Consider the following 18,742-nt stretch of genomic DNA (forward strand, 5'->3'; position numbering starts at 1 on the left):
TTCCAGAGGCTGGGGGAGGCTACTCCTCCCCTGCCTTCACACCATTTTCCAAAGGGAGAGGGTGTAACACCCTCTCTCAGAGGAAGTCCTTTGTTCTGCCATCCTGGGCCAGGCCTGGCTGGACCCCAGGAGGGCAGATGCCTGTCTGAGGGGTTGGCAGCAGCAGCAGCTGCAGTGAAACCCCGGGAAAGGCAGTTTGGCAGTACCAGGGTCTGTGCTACAGACCACTGGGATCATGGGATTGTGCCAACTATGCCAGGATGGTATAGAGGGGGCAATTCCATGATCATAGACATATTACATGGCCATATTCGGAGTTACCATTGTGAAGCTACATATAGGTAGTGACCTATATGCAGTGCACGCGTGTAATGGTGTCCCCGCACTCACAAAGTCCGGGGAATTGGCCCTGAACAATGTGGGGGCACCTTGGCTAGTGCCAGGGTGCCCTCACACTAAGTAACTTAGCACCCAACCTTTACCAGGTAAAGGTTAGACATATAGGTGACTTATAAGTTACTTAAGTGCAGTGTAAAATGGCTGTGAAATAACGTGGACGTTATTTCACTCAGGCTGCAGTGGCAGGCCTGTGTAAGAATTGTCAGAGCTCCCTATGTGTGGCAAAAGAAATGCTGCAGCCCATAGGGATCTCCTGGAACCCCAATACCCTGGGTACCTCAGTACCATATACTAGGGAATTATAAAGGTGTTCCAGTAAGCCAATGTAAATTGGTAAAATTGGTCACTAGCCTGTTAGTGACAATTTGAAAGAAATGAGAGAGCATAACCACTGAGGTTCTGGTTAGCAGAGCCTCAGTGAGACAGTTAGTCATAACACAGGTAACACATTCAGGCACACTTATGAGCACTGGGGCCCTGACTAGCAGGGTCCCAGTGACACATACAACTAAAACAACATATATACAGTGAAAAATGGGGGTAACATGCCAGGCAAGATGGTACTTTCCTACATCCACTATATGCCACTCCACTCTACATCACTCTAATGCATGCCACTCCACTCTATGCTCCTGCTCTTTCACTGTACAACACTCTGATCTACCCTACTTCACTCTACACTATTCCACTATATGGCACTCAACTTCACTTCACTCCACTGTATGCCACTACACCCAATGTTACTTTACCGCACTGTATGCTGCTCCACTGTATGCCACTCCACTCAAGGACATTCCACTCTATAGTACAACAGTCTACGCAGTTCCACTCTATTACCCTCCACTCTATACCACTCTAATCTATAACACTCTACTCAAATGCTACTCCAGTGCATGACCCTCTACTTAATGCTACTCTAATGTACGCTATTAGACTGTATGCAACAACATTCTACAGCACTACACCCTATGCTTTTCTACTCTATGACACTCCATTCCACAACACTCTACTCTATGCCACTCAAGTATATGCAATTCCAATCTATACCACTACTCTGTACCACTCTCCACTCTACACCACTCTACTGTATGCCATTCGAGTATACATAACTCTACTGAATGCTGTTCCACACTATGTAACTCCACTCTACACAACTCCACTCTACCCCACTCCACTGTACTCTATTCCACTGTGTGCCACTAAACTCTACCACACTCCACTGTATGACTCCGGTCTACACCACTCCATACTACTCTACTCTCCATTATTCCACTGTACGCAATGACACTCTATGCCAATTCACTCTTTACCCTTCCAGTCTACGCCACTCCACTGTACCTAACTGCACTATACACCAATCCACTATAAGCTCCTCACTGTATGCAATTACTCTCTGCACCACAACACTTTATGCTGTTCCACTGTACGCCACTCCAGTGTCCCGAAGTCCACTTACACCACACCACTCTATGCTGTTGGATTCTGGGCCAATGCACTATGCGCCACTCCACTCTTTGCCACGTCAGTCTAAGCCACTTCTCTGTGCAACACTCCCCTCTACTCCGCTGTACACTATTCCACAGTACGAAATTCTACTCTATGCCACTCTGCTCTATGCTATTCCACTTTTTCCCACTCCAGTCTATGTCACTTTACTATGCAACACTCTGTTGTACCCTGCTCCACTGTACACCACTCCACTATATGCTACTCTACATCATGCCACTCCACTGTAGATGATTCTACTCCACGTCATTAGACTCTATGCTATTCCACTCTACGCCACTCCATTCTACTCAACTCCAGTCTATACCACTCCACTGCACACCTCTACAATTTGCACTACTCCAATGTATGCTATTCCAGTGTACAGAACTCCAGTGCATGCCTCTTCGCTTAAAGCTATTACACAGTATGCCATTTTAGTGTGCACCATCAACTGTACATCATTCCACTGTATTCTATTCCACTGTACAACACTCCCACTGTACACCACTGCCGTCTACGCTACTAAACTCTATGCCATTCCACTGTATCCTACTGCACTTTACCTCACCACGCTGTATGCCATTCCTCTCTATGCCACTCTACTCTATGCTCTTCCACTCTATGCCACTCCACTCTACACCACTCCACTGTATGGTATTCCACTCTACTCCCCTGCAGTGTATAATAATCTACTCTACTCTTTTCCACTGTACAACACTACAATCTATGACACTACACTCTATGACACTGTCCTCTACTATACTCTACCACCCCCCACTTTACAGCACTGAATTGAATGGTACTCAACACTAGGATCTGAAACACATTGTTATTAAAACATTAAAACTATTTAAATTGAATAAAAACAAAGGTTAAAGCTAAGTTATAGTTAGGCAAACTTTATTTATTCTTTCCATACAAACCCAATTTAAACTATACAAACTTTAGACATTCCAAGGTCATAGTTACAGCTTACATTTCTTGTTTGTGTATCACGAGTTTTAAGTTGCATTTAGAGTTTATGCACCAAGTTCAATTTACTATACATTGCGCACCTCCATACACAGTCTTGTTGCATTACTCACCACACCACATTAACTATAACGTGCCTCTCTACCATGCACTGATGACACCCTTGTACATTCTATAACTTATAGCATGTGAAGTCATAGCAGTCATAATAACACTTATTGCATCTCAAAATCCATCATTTCTCAGAACATAGTGCATGGTAGTGTGGTGAGTTATAGTTGATGTGGTACAGCAAGTGATATGCTGATACAGATTGAGAGTATTTTCAAGAGTCTCTCTTTTCATGCCTGATCCAACACATTTTTCCCAGTATTTCATGAAAAGACAGGTGAAGTTTGTCAATGACAAACATTGGGCGTGAGATTTTCTCTCAAAATGGGCAATTGCAATGGAGCTGGTAACTCCTGTTACTGTCACATTGGAACTATCAGCGTGCTTTTATTGAGGCTCATTCACAAATGAGTACAATTCAAACTCCTCACCCACACTTTCAAGGCACTACATAACACTGTCCTAGCATACCTCAACAAACATATCTGCTTTCAAAAACCTTCAGGACATCTCACCTCAACTAGACTTCTACTTGCAAACACCCCACACCCACAGAAAACTAGATACAGTGATTCACCCTTCTACAACACTCCTAAAGTGTGGGATGACCTGCCACTACAGAGAAGAGCCTCCTCCTCCTCAGTTCTTGAACTCTGAAGGAGCTGAAGATGGGCCTTTTCGTGTAGTCCCACTAAGTCCTAGGTGTGGCTAGACTCACACCGGCTCAACATGAGGATACCCTCCTGGTAATGATAGTGTGGTCTACAAATCTGCATAACATGACAGATGATATTCTGAAAATCTTCTATGAATGCCGCCCTTCAGAACCTGTTTTAGACAATTCCTCTATACAATTTACCTTTTGGCTACTCCAGTGTACAACATTGTGTACAATGAGAGCTCCCCAACAATTGACCATGATGATTGTTTGGTCTGGCTTCTTTTCCAGAACGATGGTGCCGTGTTTTGGTTTTTTAGTGACTCATAGATGCTTTAGTTGAAATTGGAATGGGTGTCCCAGTTTATTCCAAAACTCTACTCTGCAGTGTTTTTCCACTATGTTTCTTCCATCTTATTGTATGTCAGCAGACCAAGGATAACTAGATGGATCTTAGTGTCACAGACCGAATACAGAAGGGCACTATCATCTGGGCTTTCTTATGACCAATCTCCCAGAAGGCTTTCTGGATGATACACAGCGCCTTTGGTCAATTCTTTGCCACCACGGGAGAAACGAAGGAGGTTTCAGAGCAGCAGTTGCATACTCCCAATGTTTGTTCTGTGAACGTATCATTGTATCGAGTTTTATAAATCACAACCATGTCCGAATTTTACAAGGCAGAAAACTATAATAAATGGTGCAGGACAAATAAAATCTATATTTTTCTTGGCAGTGACCGCATGAGTAATATGGATTCCTCTCGCCAACGTACAACTACCAGCACCAAACACAAATGTCTTCCTTGCTCTAGTTTGTCATTTATTCTTATTTCTGTCTCTAAGCTCCTGATTTGTGTGGGCTTCCCTCTTTACTCCGTGTACAAGACTTAATGAAATTGATATAAAAATGTTCCAGTGCATTAGAAAAAAACTGGACATTAATTTTCTTTCAATTAATTATTTGAATAGTCATGAATAGGTAATTGTTGCATTCAATTTTTAAAGAGCAAACTGAATATTCATGAGCAGGGAAACTCAAAGAGAAGTATAAATACAAATATTGATGTGAAATAAAATGAATAGCAGGAACATCATGCTGAAAAGTGACCTCTTATTGACACACAAGGTACGCTGAAGTTAGACAAGGCCATCGGGCACACTGCGAACCTACTTGTTTTGCAGAACAGCAATTAGTCCAAACTTTTTCAACAGCAAGTTCGACTTCTGCAGTGCGTATTCTGCGAGTCAGACCACTAACAGCACAATTTAAATATGTTTCCCTTCGGGGAGACATGAACCTGATCTGTGTGGTTAACGAGCAGACATAAACACCTTCTGAAGGTATTCTAGACAACACACAGTGAGTCAATGCAATACAAATTGGTTTAGAAAAAAATATAAAATCAGACATTCCAAAGTTAATAGTCAGAAATATTCGCTCGGTAAATGCTAACATTCTAGTAAATGCAATTGATCATGTCACTTTCAATTTAACTTTTTCTAAGTGCCCATTTACTGGACTTATTCGACCTTTACTTCATTTTTACAATTTTTCACTTTTGCCTTCAGTTTAGCAAAGGTCCAGCTGAACTCTTTTGTCTTTTCCCAGCATTAATCATTTGAAGGAAGAAATCCGTCATTAGAGTTTGTCTTAGCTCAAGTCTATGGGGCATATTTATGAGAGGCTTACGCAGTGGTTGTGCCAAAAAATTTGACCAAGCACTACTCCACATCTATGAGATGATGCATCAATCAAACTGCGTCATTTTTTAAAGCTTGTGTCAGGCAAAAGCTGTGCCTAAACCAGCTGGACAGGCACAAATAAAAGTATGCAAGGTAGTCTTCCCCCTTAAAATATCACGGAAAACGAACACAGTGATGTTTATGGGTTTGGCAATGTGTGATGCATCGTTTGGATATGGCACACAAAGCCTGAAATCTGCCAAAAAGTCTGTGCATCAGTAACCCATGCATAGGAAATGATGCAGAGGCTGTGGTATAAAAACCTGAACATCCAAAAACACTTCGGTGAGCTCAGCTAAGCAATGGAGGTTATGAGCTTGCAGTTTAGCATTGCAAGCAGACCACCACCACCAGGTAGGCAGCAAAGGAGGAAAGAGCGTATGTTTTGGCAGTGCATTTCCCTAATCAACTTCAGGCAGGATGAGGTAATACAATTCTACAGGCTCGGGAGGGAGTCCATAATAGAACTGCTCCAGAAGCTTGGGCCAAGTCTGCTGCCACCAACTGCAAGGCCCATCCAACATTAGTCCCCAGGTTAAACCGATTCCTGTGCTCCACATGCTGGCCTCTAGTAAATTCTAGGTGACAACAGCAAGAGTGGCAGGCATCATTTTTTACAATCTTGCCCACTGTCCTGGATGCCATCTTCCACATCACACCCCTGTACCTCATCATCCCCAAGACCCACCAACAGCAGCTTCAGTCCGAGCGAGGCTTCAATGCCATTGTGGGGTTTCCACATGGCTTGGTTGCTCTGGCATGCGCACATGTGCAAATGGTTTCCCAGGAGAAACATCACACCTGTTCTGGTATCGCAAACATACCTATTCAATCAAAGTCCAGGCCATCGTGGACCATCTGAGAATGTTCATCGATGTGCTGGCCAAATACCCTGGAAGTGCTCATGATGCCTACATCTTCTGTCACAGTACTATCAACAAGCGCATTCTTGTTGGTTATTGTTAGAAATGGGGTCTTTGGTTGACAGTCAGGTTACCCCCTGTTCAAGCAAGGACCCTCACTCTAGTCAGGGTAAAAGAGAATCACCCTCAGCTAACCCCTGCTTACCCCCTTGGTAGCTTGGCAGAGCAGTAGGCTTAACTTCAGAGCGCTAGGTGTAAAGTATTTGTACCAACACACACAGTAACTTCATGAAAACACTACAAAATGACACAACACCGGTTAGAAATATTTATCTAAACAAAACAAGACCAAAACGACAAAAATCCGACATACACAAGTAAAGTTATGAATTTTTAAAGATTAAACTAAAAAATAGCGCTTAGAAACAAAAATGCTTCAATGAGATGTTAACACGGTATCGTGACGGAGTCGTTCCCAACAAGCCGACACCAGCGGCGCTGGACACGGAGTCGTGTAGACCCCCAAGTACAGTACCTTTGGTGAAGAATGAAAACAAGCTGAGGCGCGAAGTCGGGAATTGCGGCGTCTGTGCGAAACGTTGAATCCGTGCACTTCAAGCGGCGTTGGTCACGACGTGGTGCGGCGACTCCCACGGAGTCGCGAACTTCAGCGGGGCTGCTGCGGCGTTGGGCCTGCGAAGAGTGTCGCGTTCCAGCGAAGGTCACGGCGTCAGGTGCAGGCGGCGTTACCAGATTCAGCAGCGGTGTCGGTTCGAAGTCGTCCGAAGTCGATTTCCTTGGATTCCACCAGCTTTCCTTTCAAGGGCCCAGGGACTGGATAGGGCACCACTTGTCAGAGCAGGAGTCTCTCCAGAGACTCCAGGTGCTGGCAGAGAGAAGTCTTTGCTGTCCCTGAGACTTCAAACAACAGGAGGCAAGCTCTAACTCATGCCCTTGGAGATTTCTTCACAAGATGGAAGGCACACAAAGTCCAGTCTTTGCCCTCTTACTCTGGCAGAAGCAGCACTGCAGGAAAGCTCCACAAAGCACAGTCACAGGCAGGGCAGCACTTCTTCCTCAGCTATCAGCTCTTCTCCAGGCAGAGGTTCCTCTTGGTTCCAGAAGTGTTTCCTAAAGTCTGTAGATTTGGGTGCCCTTCTTATACCCATTTTAGTCTTTGAAGTCACCTTTCTTCAAAAGGGACTCACACCTACTTGTGAAATCCTGCCTTGCCCAGGCAAGGCCTCAGACACACACCAGGGGGTTTGGAGCCGGCATTGTCAGTCCTTTCAGATGAGAGTGACCACTCCACCCCTCCCTCCTAGCAGAGATGGCTAATCAGGAAATGCAGGTTACACCCCAGCCCCCTTTGTGTCACTGTCTAGTGCGAGGTGAAAAACAACCCAACTGTCAAACTGACCCAGACAGGGAATCCACAAACAAGGCAGAGTCACAGAATGGTTTAAGCAAGAAAATGCTCACTTTCTAAAAGTGGCATTTTCAAACGCACAATGTTAAAATCAACTTTACTAAAAGATGTATTTTTTAATTGTGAGTTCAGGGACCCCAAACTCCACATGTCCATCTACTCTCTAGTGGAATCTAAACTTTAATCATATTTAAAGGTAGCCCCCATATTATCCTATGAGAGAGACAGGCCTTGCAACAGTGAAAAACGAAGTTGGCAGTATTTCACTGTCAGGACATATAAATCACATTACTATGGGGGTCATTCCAACCCTGGCGGTCGGTGTTAAAGCGGCGGCCAACCCGCAAACAGGCTGACGGCCAAAAAAATGGAATTCTGACCCTGGCGGGAACCGCCAACACAGCCCGCCACTTTAACACTCCGACCGCCACGGTGGTACAGACAAGCAGCGCTGCAGTCACCGCCAACAGACAGGCGGCAGACAATGTACCGCCCACCCTATCACAACTCACCAATCTGCCACCTTTTCCGGGGCGGGAGTCCCGCCGATAAAAACACGGCGGAAACAGACTACGAACGGGAAAACGCTCACCTATACACACTCCACGAGGAATCTGGACAGCATGGAACCAGAACTAAACATCCTACCAGCTATTGTCTACCTGCACCAGGAGCACGAACGCTGGCGCAGAAGACAACGGTGAGTACTGCACCTACGACACACGGGAGGGGGGAGGAGAAAAGGGTACGGGCACACACATACGCGACCCCCCCCCACTACCTACACACCAATGCAGAGCAACAACTCAGAGTGACACCCCCCAAACCCCCGAGAAGAATGCAAAGACAAAATAATAAGTAATTGTAATACAAATATATTGTAAGGCAAAGTAAATAAGTAAGACGAACATCCCATAACTATATACACATATGTATATTGTCCCGTCAGAATTGGCTTTCTGTCATTGTACGTGGGCCAATGGTCTCCAACACATGGGCAAAGCCCACACATGAGACCCGAATCCATTGGAGAGAACACTGCAGGGGCATCAGATAGGAAAACTACAGGCACCTCAGGGGGAAGGGGGGCCACCTCAGCCACATGAGTCCACGACACCAGATCCACGAGGGGCCTCCACGGCCAATGTTCAATCCTGGGGAGTGCAAAGCCACTGTCTCTCAAGTCTCTACAGTGGGTGGCTTGCCCACTGTGCCATCCTGGTGAGTGCAAAGCCACAGTCTCTCAAGTCTCTACAGTGGGTGGCTTGCCCACTGTGCCATCCTGGGGAGTGCAAAGCCACAGTCTCTCAAGTCTCTACAGTGGGTGGCTTGCCCACTGTGCCATCCTGGGGAGTGCAAAGCCACAGTCTCTCAAGTGGATGACAGACTCCAGCGGTACTGGAGGACTCTTGGTGCCCAGAGTGTATCGTGCAGCCCTGTCCGACACTGATCCGGGCCTGCCCCTTCTGCCAATGTGTCAGCGGTGCTTGAGATGAAGGGCCAAGTGGAGCGGTGCAGAGACGGCGGTGCCCAGCGGAGCGGTGCTTGAGATGAAGAGCCCAGCGGAGCGGTGCTTGAGTTGAAGGGCCAAGCGGAGCGGTGCTTGAGTTGAAGGGCCAAGCGGAGCGGTGCAGAGACGGCGGTGCCCAGCGGAGCGGTGCTTGAGATGAAGGGCCCAGCGGAGCGGTGCTTGAGATGAAGGGCCCAGCGGAGCGGTGCTTGAGATGAAGGGCCCAGCGGAGCGGTGCTTGAGTTGAAGGGCCAAGCGGAGCGGTGCAGAGACGGCGGTGCCCTGTTCAGCGGTTTTTGAGATGGCGGGGCCCTGTTCAGCGGTGCTTGTCTTGAAGGGCCCTGTTCAGCGGTTCTTGAGACGGCGGGGCCCTGTTCAGCGGTGCTTGTCTTAAATGGCCCTGTTCAGCGGTTCTTGAGATGGCGTGGCCCTGTTCAGCGGTGCTTGTCTTGAAGGGCCCTGTTCAGCGGTTCTTGAGACGGCGGGGCCCTGTTCAGCGGTGCTTGTCTTGAAGGGCCCTGTTCAGCGGTTCTTGAGACGGCGGGGCCCTGTTCAGCGGTGCTTGTCTTGAAGGGCCCTGTTCAGCGGTTCTTGAGACGGCGGTGCCCTGTTCAGCGGTGCTTGTCTTGAAGGGCCCTGTTCAGCGGTTCTTGAGACGGCGGGGCCCTGTTCAGCGGTGCTTGTCTTGAAGGGCCCTGTTCAGTGGTTCTTGAGACAGCGGGGCCCTGTTCAGCAGGTCTTGAGACGGCGGGGCCCTGTTCAGCGGTGCTTGTCTTGAAGGGCCCTGTTCAGCGGTTCTTGAGACGGCAGGGCCCTGTTCAGCGGTGCTTGTCATGTGTCTCCAGGGCACCAGATCCGGGCAATAGATGGTGTTCACTCGCCATCAGACTTCTCGCTTGCTGGGCCCTCCTGTGCTGGTGTCCCGTGCCCGTGGGTGTCCTCCTTCACCCCCGGAATGTGGCTGGTGGGGCCCTCCTGGGCAGCTCGCCTGCTGCCGGACTTGTCGGCCGTACTGCCCTTGCCATCCTTGCCTGATCCTCTGTGGCCCTTGCCTCCCTTTGGAGATGTGCCAGGTGGCACCCCACTCCCTGACGGTGCCAGGGTGGTGCCTGTGGAGGCTGCCGGCTCTGTTTTCTCACGCGGCCCTTGGCTTTTTTTGTTTTTTCCCCAGGGGGTGGGCTGGCTGTCCCTTTGCTGCTGGCCGATGTGGCTGCCCTCGAAGGTGGGGGACTCCAATATCCCTGGAATATGGTCCTTGTAGGTCCAGGGGTTGTGGTGGCTGAGGTGCAGATTGGACTTTTACCAGATGGAGGGGGTGGGTCAGGTGATGGAAAGAGGTTCATTTTGGAGAGGAAAAACTTTTTAGGAGCAATAGGAAGGGTAGGTGCAGTGGGTATGGGAGTGGAGGAAGAGGATGTGGTTGTAGGAGAGTCAAGTGTGCTGTCTATGGGTGCAGGTGCTTGTGACGGAGGCTGTCGTGAGGTGGATGGCTGTTGGGTGGGTGGCTGTCTGCGTTTGTGTGGTTTGGAAGAGGGGGTGACAGACACACTGGGAGAGGACACAGGGGACGTGTAAATGGCAGTGGGGGTGGTGACTGCACGTGTGCGGAGTGTTCTGGTGGGTGTGCTGGTGATGGACGTAGTGGCTGATGAAGTGGTGCATGCAAGTGTGAGTTGGGACATCACAGGGAGGGAGGAGGGAGACGAGGAGAAGGGGGACACAGAGGAGGCAGTGGCTGTTGGCATGTATGCATGTGGCTGTTGCTTGTGTGAATGCTTGTGTGATTTGTGGTGCTTATGTCTGGATGAGCTGGCCTTGGGTGTTGAGGTGTGTGCAGGCTGGTCTGTAGGTGTGTCTGGGATAGGCAGAGGAACAGGGGAGTGGGACTGGGTGGAGGGAGTTGGAGGAGGGAGGCAGGAGACAGGGACAATGGCTGCCGTCAGTGCTGAGGCCAGAGCGTTGAACGATCGCTGATGGGCAGTCTGACCCGAATGAATGCCCTCCAGGTATGCATTGCTCGGATGCACCTCCCTTTCAACCCCCTGGATGGCATTCAAAAGGGTAGACTGCCCAACAATGAGCGTCCGGAGGAGGTCGATGACCTCCTCACTGAGGGCAGCAGGGGTAACTGGGGCAGGGCCTGAGGTGCCTGGGGCGAAGGAGATGCCCGACTTGGTGTGCGAGCGGGCACGGGGCGAACGCTGAGGGGCTGCTGGGAGGGCGGAGCTGGTGCGCTGGGTGTCGGCTGTACCTGTTGTTGCGGTGGGCACGGATGTTGCCGCCACCACAAGGGATCTCCCTTCCGAGGACGTGTCCGTGTCGCTGATGTCTCCACGTGTCCCCGTTGTGGAGCCCCCCTCGCCCTCCGTCTCACTGGTCAAATCAGAGTCCGTTGCATGGTCCTCCGGGGCCATGTGAGATGCAGCTCCCTCGTGCTCCAATGCCACTTCTCCTCCACCAGATGATGCTAATGCACACATGAACAGGAAGAGCAGACCAAAAAAGGGGGGGGGGAGAATAAAGACATGTTGAGTGCATGCATTGGCAACACAGTTGGCGGAGAGGACAGACACAGAAGCCCCCTGCACTACGCCGCGCACTTGGGGTACACTACTCAATCAGTGGGACATGGCCTAAAAGCCTATGGACGACAACTGCACACATAGGTGACACAGGGCCATGGATAGCTGTACTTGGCACCCTACAGAGGTGGGGGGCGTGGGCACAGGGCCATGCCTTACGGAGGGGCCTAGCCTACAGAAATCGCCCTGGCCTAGGGATACCCACAGCCCTCCTCCCCGACCCAGACACCTCCACTGCACGCATAGTCAGCAGAATGAGAGTGTACTCACCCCCTTGTGTCTGCTGTGATGTCCTCACGCGCCCATCCAAATCTGGGTAGGCCACCACCAGGATCTGAGACATCAGGGGGGTCAATTGACGCGTGGCACCCCTCCTACTTTGGGAGGCCATCCACAGCAGAGCCTCCGCGGTCTTTCTGCTCCCGCGGCAGATGTCCTCCCACCTCTTGCTGCAGTGGGTGCCCCGTCTGTTGAGGACTCCCAGGGTCCGGACGTCCTTGGCGATGGCACGCCAAATGTCGACTTTCTGATGGGCGCTGACCTATGTGACACGTACAGGGAGAGAAAATACAATATCAGAATTTACTGCATGCTCGATGTGAGTGTTCCCCCATCCCCACACTTGCCATGTGGCACATGCTCTCATCTGTCGTTTGATGCATGCCTCATACGCTCCCCTCCGCACCATCGTTCATTCACCCCACTCAACCCAGGCATTGCCCACAAAGCATGGTCCCAGTGTACTAACCTGTTGGTCTGGAGGAACGTAGAGTAGCGCATACTGGGGGAGGACCCCATCAACAAGTTTCTCCAATTACTGAGATGTGAAGGCAGGGGCCCTTTCCCCAGTCGCAGCAGCCATTGTCTCTTCCAGACCGAGGTCACAGCAGCACTTGCAGTATAGGTCCTCTCCTGTGGATGATCAGGTCTCGAGTGATTAAGCAGATAGAAAATGGCGGTGCGTACCGCGGTAGTGCGTACCGCGACCGCCGGCGCACATCATCATTGGCTCGTGAGACCCATAGGGTTCAATGTTAACCAATGCTGCTTTGCGCCGCGGTCTTCGACCGCCTACCGCCACGGTGTGCCACGCCAGCGCATTGACCTCACATCCCATTGTCACACTTCACAGGTCAGGCAGCCGCCATTTCAAGGGCCCACATGGCTTAATTTCTACAGCGTCACACAGGCCTAGGTCTTGCATTGCCACTCATACAAGCCATTCAATGCATAGCGAATCGTGTTCTGTGCAAGCTGTGGTTACGTACCTGTGGGTTGCTTGACTCTGTGCTCCATGTTGTCCTTCCTAGGCACCGTCCGCTGGGACTTGCGAGGAGATGGAGGAATCTTCCCGTGTACAGACCACTGGTGGACCTGTCGACAATGGAAGAAAGATATGTCATACTCACATACAGACTTGACCGAGCCACTATACAGGAACTGTGTGCCCAGCTGGAGCCAGACCTGATGTCCCCCATTCGCCAACCCACAGGGATTCCCCCTCTGGTGCAGGTGCTGTCAGTACTCCATTTTTTGGCAAGTGGATCATTCCAAACAACAGTGGCCATATCATCAGGGATGTCTCAGCCTATGTTTTCTAAGGTTTTGTCCAGAGTGTTGTCTGCCCTGATGAAATACATGCGGAGCTACATTGTTTTCCCTGAGGTGGGCGATTTGGCTACAGTGAAGGGTGATTTCTATGCCCTTGGACACATTCCCAACATCATTGGTGCCATTGATGCGACCCATGTGGCTTTGGTTCCCCCCAGTGAAAGTGAGCAGGTGTACAGGAACAGAAAAAGTTATCATTCGATGAATGTCCAGGTGGTCTGTTTGGCTGACCAGTACATCTCCCATGTAAATGCCAAGTTCCCTGGGTCAGTGCATGACGCGTACATCATGCGAAATAGCAGCATCCCTTATGTGATGGAACAGCTACAGCGACACCGTGTGTGGATAATTGGTGACTCTGGTTACCCCAACCTGTCGTGGCTACTGACCCCAGTGAGGAATCCCCGGACCAGGGCAGAGGAACGGTACAATGAGGCCCATGGGCGGACTAGGAGGGTGATCGAATGGACGTTCGGCCTCCTGAAGGCCAGGTTCAAGTGCCTGCATATGACTGGTGGATCCCTAATGTACTCACCAAAGAAGGTGTGCCATATAATCGTGGCCTGCTGTATGCTTCACAACCTGGCTTTGCGACGCCAGGTGCCTTTCCTGCAGGAGGATGGTCCAGATGGTGGTGTTGTAGCAGCTTTGGAGCCTGTTGAGAGTGAAGAGGAGGAAGACGACGGGGACGACACAGACAACAGGGACACAGTGATACAACAGTATTTTCAGTAGCACACAGGTACGAATCAACCCCACCATTTTACATTTACTTAAAGTCTCCTGCCTCTCTACTGTCTGTGTTTCCCCCCAGTTCCTGTTAACTGAGTTGTGACTTTCCCTTCCGTTTTCAGAGCTGTGGGCCCCACTGCGTGACCTCTGCTTTGTTTGCCCATGGACTACAGCTGTGTGACAGTGGTATGTTGTCATCACAATGTAACTGAACATTTTGGCACCGTTATGTCTAATACATTTGTTCAAAATACAAGCAGACTCCAGTTTTTTTAAGTGCAATGAATGATTTTATTAAAGTGCTAAATTTAGGGACATGGTTGAAAAACGGTGATGGGTGATGGTGGAGTAATGTCCATGGCAGAGCCCAGTTTTCAGTCTCACAGGTGCATTGTCCATATGCTTGAGGAAGGATGGAGCAGGGGCAGTTCAAGGTTGGACAGGGTGACAATGTGGGACAGTGGGATGACATCAGGGGGTATCCTTTGCTGGCGGGGGTCTTGGCATCCTACTCTGTCTTCTTCTGAGATCTCAGGTACCGCTTGCGGGGTGGTTCTTCTTCTGCAGGAGGTGTGGTTCTGGTGGCCTGTCGTTGTGTGGGGGCCTCCTGTCCACTAGCGCCGGCGGAGGTGGTAGCCTGGTCTTGGTCCATGCTAGTGACAGGGGCCCTTTGTGGTGCCACATGGTCCCGCAATGTGGTGACTATCTGGTTAAGAGCCACAACGATGGTCCCCATTGCGGAACTAATGTTTCTCAGTTCCTCTCTGAACCCCATGTACTGTTCCTCCTGCAGTACCTGGATCTCCTGGAACCTGGTCAGTAACGTTGCCATCGTCTCCTGGGAGCGGTAGTATGCTCCCATGATGGAGGAGAGGGCCTCTTGGAGAGTGGGTTCCCTGGGCCTGTCCCCCCCCTGTCGCACAGCAGCCCTCCCAGTTCCCCTGTTTCCCTGGGCCTCTGTCCCCCGGCCCAATACCACTGCCCCCAGGTCCCTGTTGTTGTTGGGGTGGTGTGTCAACCTGGGTGCCCTGTAGTGGTGGACACACCGCTGATTGATGTGTCCTGGAGACAGAGGCATGGGCCCGCTGGGTGGGAGCTGTGCTGGTGTTCCCAGAGGGGGTTAGGTCTGCTGTAGCCTGTGGCTGTCTGTGGGGAACCGACTGTCCCGAGGTCCCCGATGGGCCGGGCTGGTCATCTGGGTCCAGGGAGACAGAGCTGCTGTCATCACTGGGGGCCTCTTCTGGGGGTGGGATGGACATCTCTGGACCCTCCTGGGCAGTGTGGTGGCGTTCAGGTCCTGCAGGGGTATAAGAGTATGGTTATTGCTTCTGTGTGTGCCATTTCGTGTAATGGGTCAGTGGCCGTGTACCCCAGTGCTGGCATTCCCTTGTGGGGGCTGTTGTGACGGTGGCTTGTGGGGGAGATGGGGATGTGCAGTGGGCATGCTTTGGTGATGGGTGTCCATGCTTTGGGGACGCATGCAGGGCTAGGTTTTGGGATGGGTGGGTTGTGATGGTGAGCCATTTGCAAGGAGTTGGTGTGATGGGGTGGGGGTGAGGGTGGGGGTATGATTTGGCATGCAGGTGGGGTGGGGGGAATGAAGTAGTGAAGATTTGACTTACCAGAGTCCATTCCTCCGCCTACTCCTGCGAGGCGCTCAGGATGCAGGATGTGCAAGACTTGCTCCTCCCATGCTGTAAATTCTGGGGGAGTAGGTGGGGGTCCGCCGCCAGACTTCTGCACCGCGATGTTGTGCCTTGATACCATGGAACGCACCTTCCCCCGTAGGTCGTTCCACCGCTTCCTGATGTCGTCCCGATTTCGTGGATGCTGTCCCACAGCGTTGACCCTGTCCACTATTCTTTGCCATAGCTCCATCTTCCTGGCAATGGTGGTGTGCTGCACCTGTGTCCCGAAGAGCTGGGGCTCTACCCGAACTATTTCTTCCACCATGACCCTGAGTTCTGCGTCAGAGAACCTGGGGTGTCTTTGGGGTGCCATGGGGTGGTGTGGATGAGGTGTGGGGTGGGGTATGTGTTGTAGAGTGTGGTGAGTGTGTTGGTGTGTGGTGTTTTGTGCGTGGATATTGTGTGGGTGATGTAGTGATTTGCCTCTGTGTGATGGTCTACTCTATTCTGTGCTGTCTCTCTCTGTCCTTCAGTCGCAATTGTGGTCGTAAGGGTTTGTGGGTGATGTGGGTGTGTGTTTTATATTGTATTGGGTGTGTGGGAGTGGTGTGTGTATGTGTCTCAGGTGTGTGTATTTTGAATTGTCCAATGTGGTAGTGTTTTGGAGCTGTGTGTGTATTTTGACTGCGGCGGTGTGTACCGCCAATGGAATACCGCAGTTGAAAGACCGCTGCGGGGATTTGTGGGTCGGAATGGCATGGGTGTATTTCTGTTGGTCATCGTCAGTTTTTCGCAGGCCGTTGGTGTGGCGGACTTTTGTTGATGTCAGGTTTTTGGCGGTTTGCCAGATGCGGGTCAGAATGACCGTGGCGGTTTACCGCGACCGCGGCGGTGTTATGGCGGTCTTCTGACCGGCGGTAAGCGCCTTTTACCGCCGAGGTCAGAATGACCCCCTATATGTCCTACCTTATCCATACACTGAACCCTGCCCTTGGGGCTACCTAGGGGTGCCTTACATGTAAGAAAAGGGAAGGTTTAGGCCTGGCAAGTGGGTACACTTGCCAAGTCGAATTTACAGTGTAAAAATACGCACACAGACACTGCAGTGGCAGGTCTGAGACATGATTACAGAGCTACTTATGTGGGTGGCACAACCAGTGCTCTAGGCCCACTAGTAGCATTTGATTTACAGGCCCTGGCACCTCTAGTGCACCTTACTAGGGACTTACTAGTAAATCAAATAGGCCAATCATGGATACACCAATTACATACAATTTACATGGAGAGCATATGCACTTTAGCACTGGTTAGCAGTGGGAAAGTGCTCAGAGTTCAAAAGCCAGCAGCGACAGGTCAGAAACAAATAGGAGGCAGGAGGCAAAAAGATTCAGGATGACCCTGCATAAGCAAAAGTCCAACACAACCCCCTACCAGCATAAAGCCAGGGAAGAACAATCAATCCCTTGATGTACTTCCCTGATTGGGGCGATAGAACAAGGACCCAGGCCCACAACAGCAGGGGCATTTTCCAGTTCTACGCCTTCCTGACTCCAGTTGGGTCCCTCTGTCCATACTCTCAGGGCCCACTAAGCTAACGCATGGGGAACCCTTCTCCACATCTACAGACACCATCTGTGCAGCACCTAACTTTACTTTGCTCACAGATGTATTGCAATGGGCAGATAGTACCACCAGGGCCAACACAGTGGTGTTGCCCACTCCACCCCCAGGGTGTGACTCTCGTCCCACCCCCAGGGGCAACTCTGTCCACCAGGACAGCAAGCCACAGTGACCCCTGACAACTGTCAGGGATGAGAGCCCGACCTCAGGCCTCTCCAACCACTGTGGCTGTGGAGAGTGGGGGGCAGTAGCCCCAGGTGCCTGACACCCTTTGACCACTCTCCCTTCCACCAGGTCAGAGAAGATAACCTGACCCTGGTCCTCCCCTCTGGGGCTCTGTACCCTCCCTCCAGGAGCGGCACCCCCAGAGGGGTCAGAGTTTACCCTCTGAACCTGGTCATCCAACCCAGGGTCACCACCCTGCGGTTGAACCACTGCCTGGCGCACCAAGACTTCCTTGGGAGCACACTTATCCCCCATCAGGTCAGAGTTTACCTCCTGAACCTGATCATTCAACCCAGAGTCACCACCCTGCGGTTGAACCCTTGCCTGGCACACCAGGACTTCCAGGGGGGCACACTTACCCCCCTCAAAGGACACACCGTCCCCAAGGGCCACACAAGAGTCTGGCTGGCGCAGGTCTCCTGACCTCTGCCCATCTGACAGAGTCTGGATTCCCTACAACCCAGAAATGGTCTCACCATGGTCATTCATGGGGGGCTCTGCTCTCAGAGCTGACCCCTGACCCTCCAGGTTCTCCACTGGGGTCCGCGAACCCCCTCTCAACCCTCTGTCTGGACTTTTGCACCCCCTCACTAGGGGTGGTACTGCCAGACACCAGAACTGGTGGGACGCTGGCTACAGCCACCCCCCCCCCAAGTTCTCCTGACACTGTGGGATCTCCCTCAACAGATGGCCCTATGGTACAGGCTAGGCTCCCCTCCTGGTGTTCCCTCATGGAACCCTCCAGGACCTGGGACCGGATCTCGGGCACCTTGGACCTCAGCCCATCCCCATTCCCTCTCCTCAGAGACTGGACATGGGGTCCCTCACCCACCCCACTACACTGGGACCTACCTGGGACACTACAATCCTTCCCTACCTCACCTGGTTGGGAAATACCTAGACAACTCCTCTAAGGAGCCCCCCCAAATGCCTCTTCAGACTCTCTGGTACTCACCAAGAGGTCTGCCTCCATTGTAAGCTCCCTGGGGTCAGAGAACTCACACTCCACCTGGTGTTGGCGTAGCTCTGGAAAATAAGGACTAGACATATGCTCTCCAGCAATTACATCACTCAGCCCCTTACATGAATTAACCAAAGTACCCTTTACCCAACCATCCAGTGACTCTGCTTTGGAAAAGCACCCCACATCACCCTCCTGAGACTGGTGA

The sequence above is a fragment of the Pleurodeles waltl genome, chromosome 4_1 (genome assembly GCF_031143425.1).
Source record: "Pleurodeles waltl isolate 20211129_DDA chromosome 4_1, aPleWal1.hap1.20221129, whole genome shotgun sequence".
NCBI classification, from domain to species: Eukaryota; Metazoa; Chordata; class Amphibia; order Caudata; family Salamandridae; genus Pleurodeles; species Pleurodeles waltl.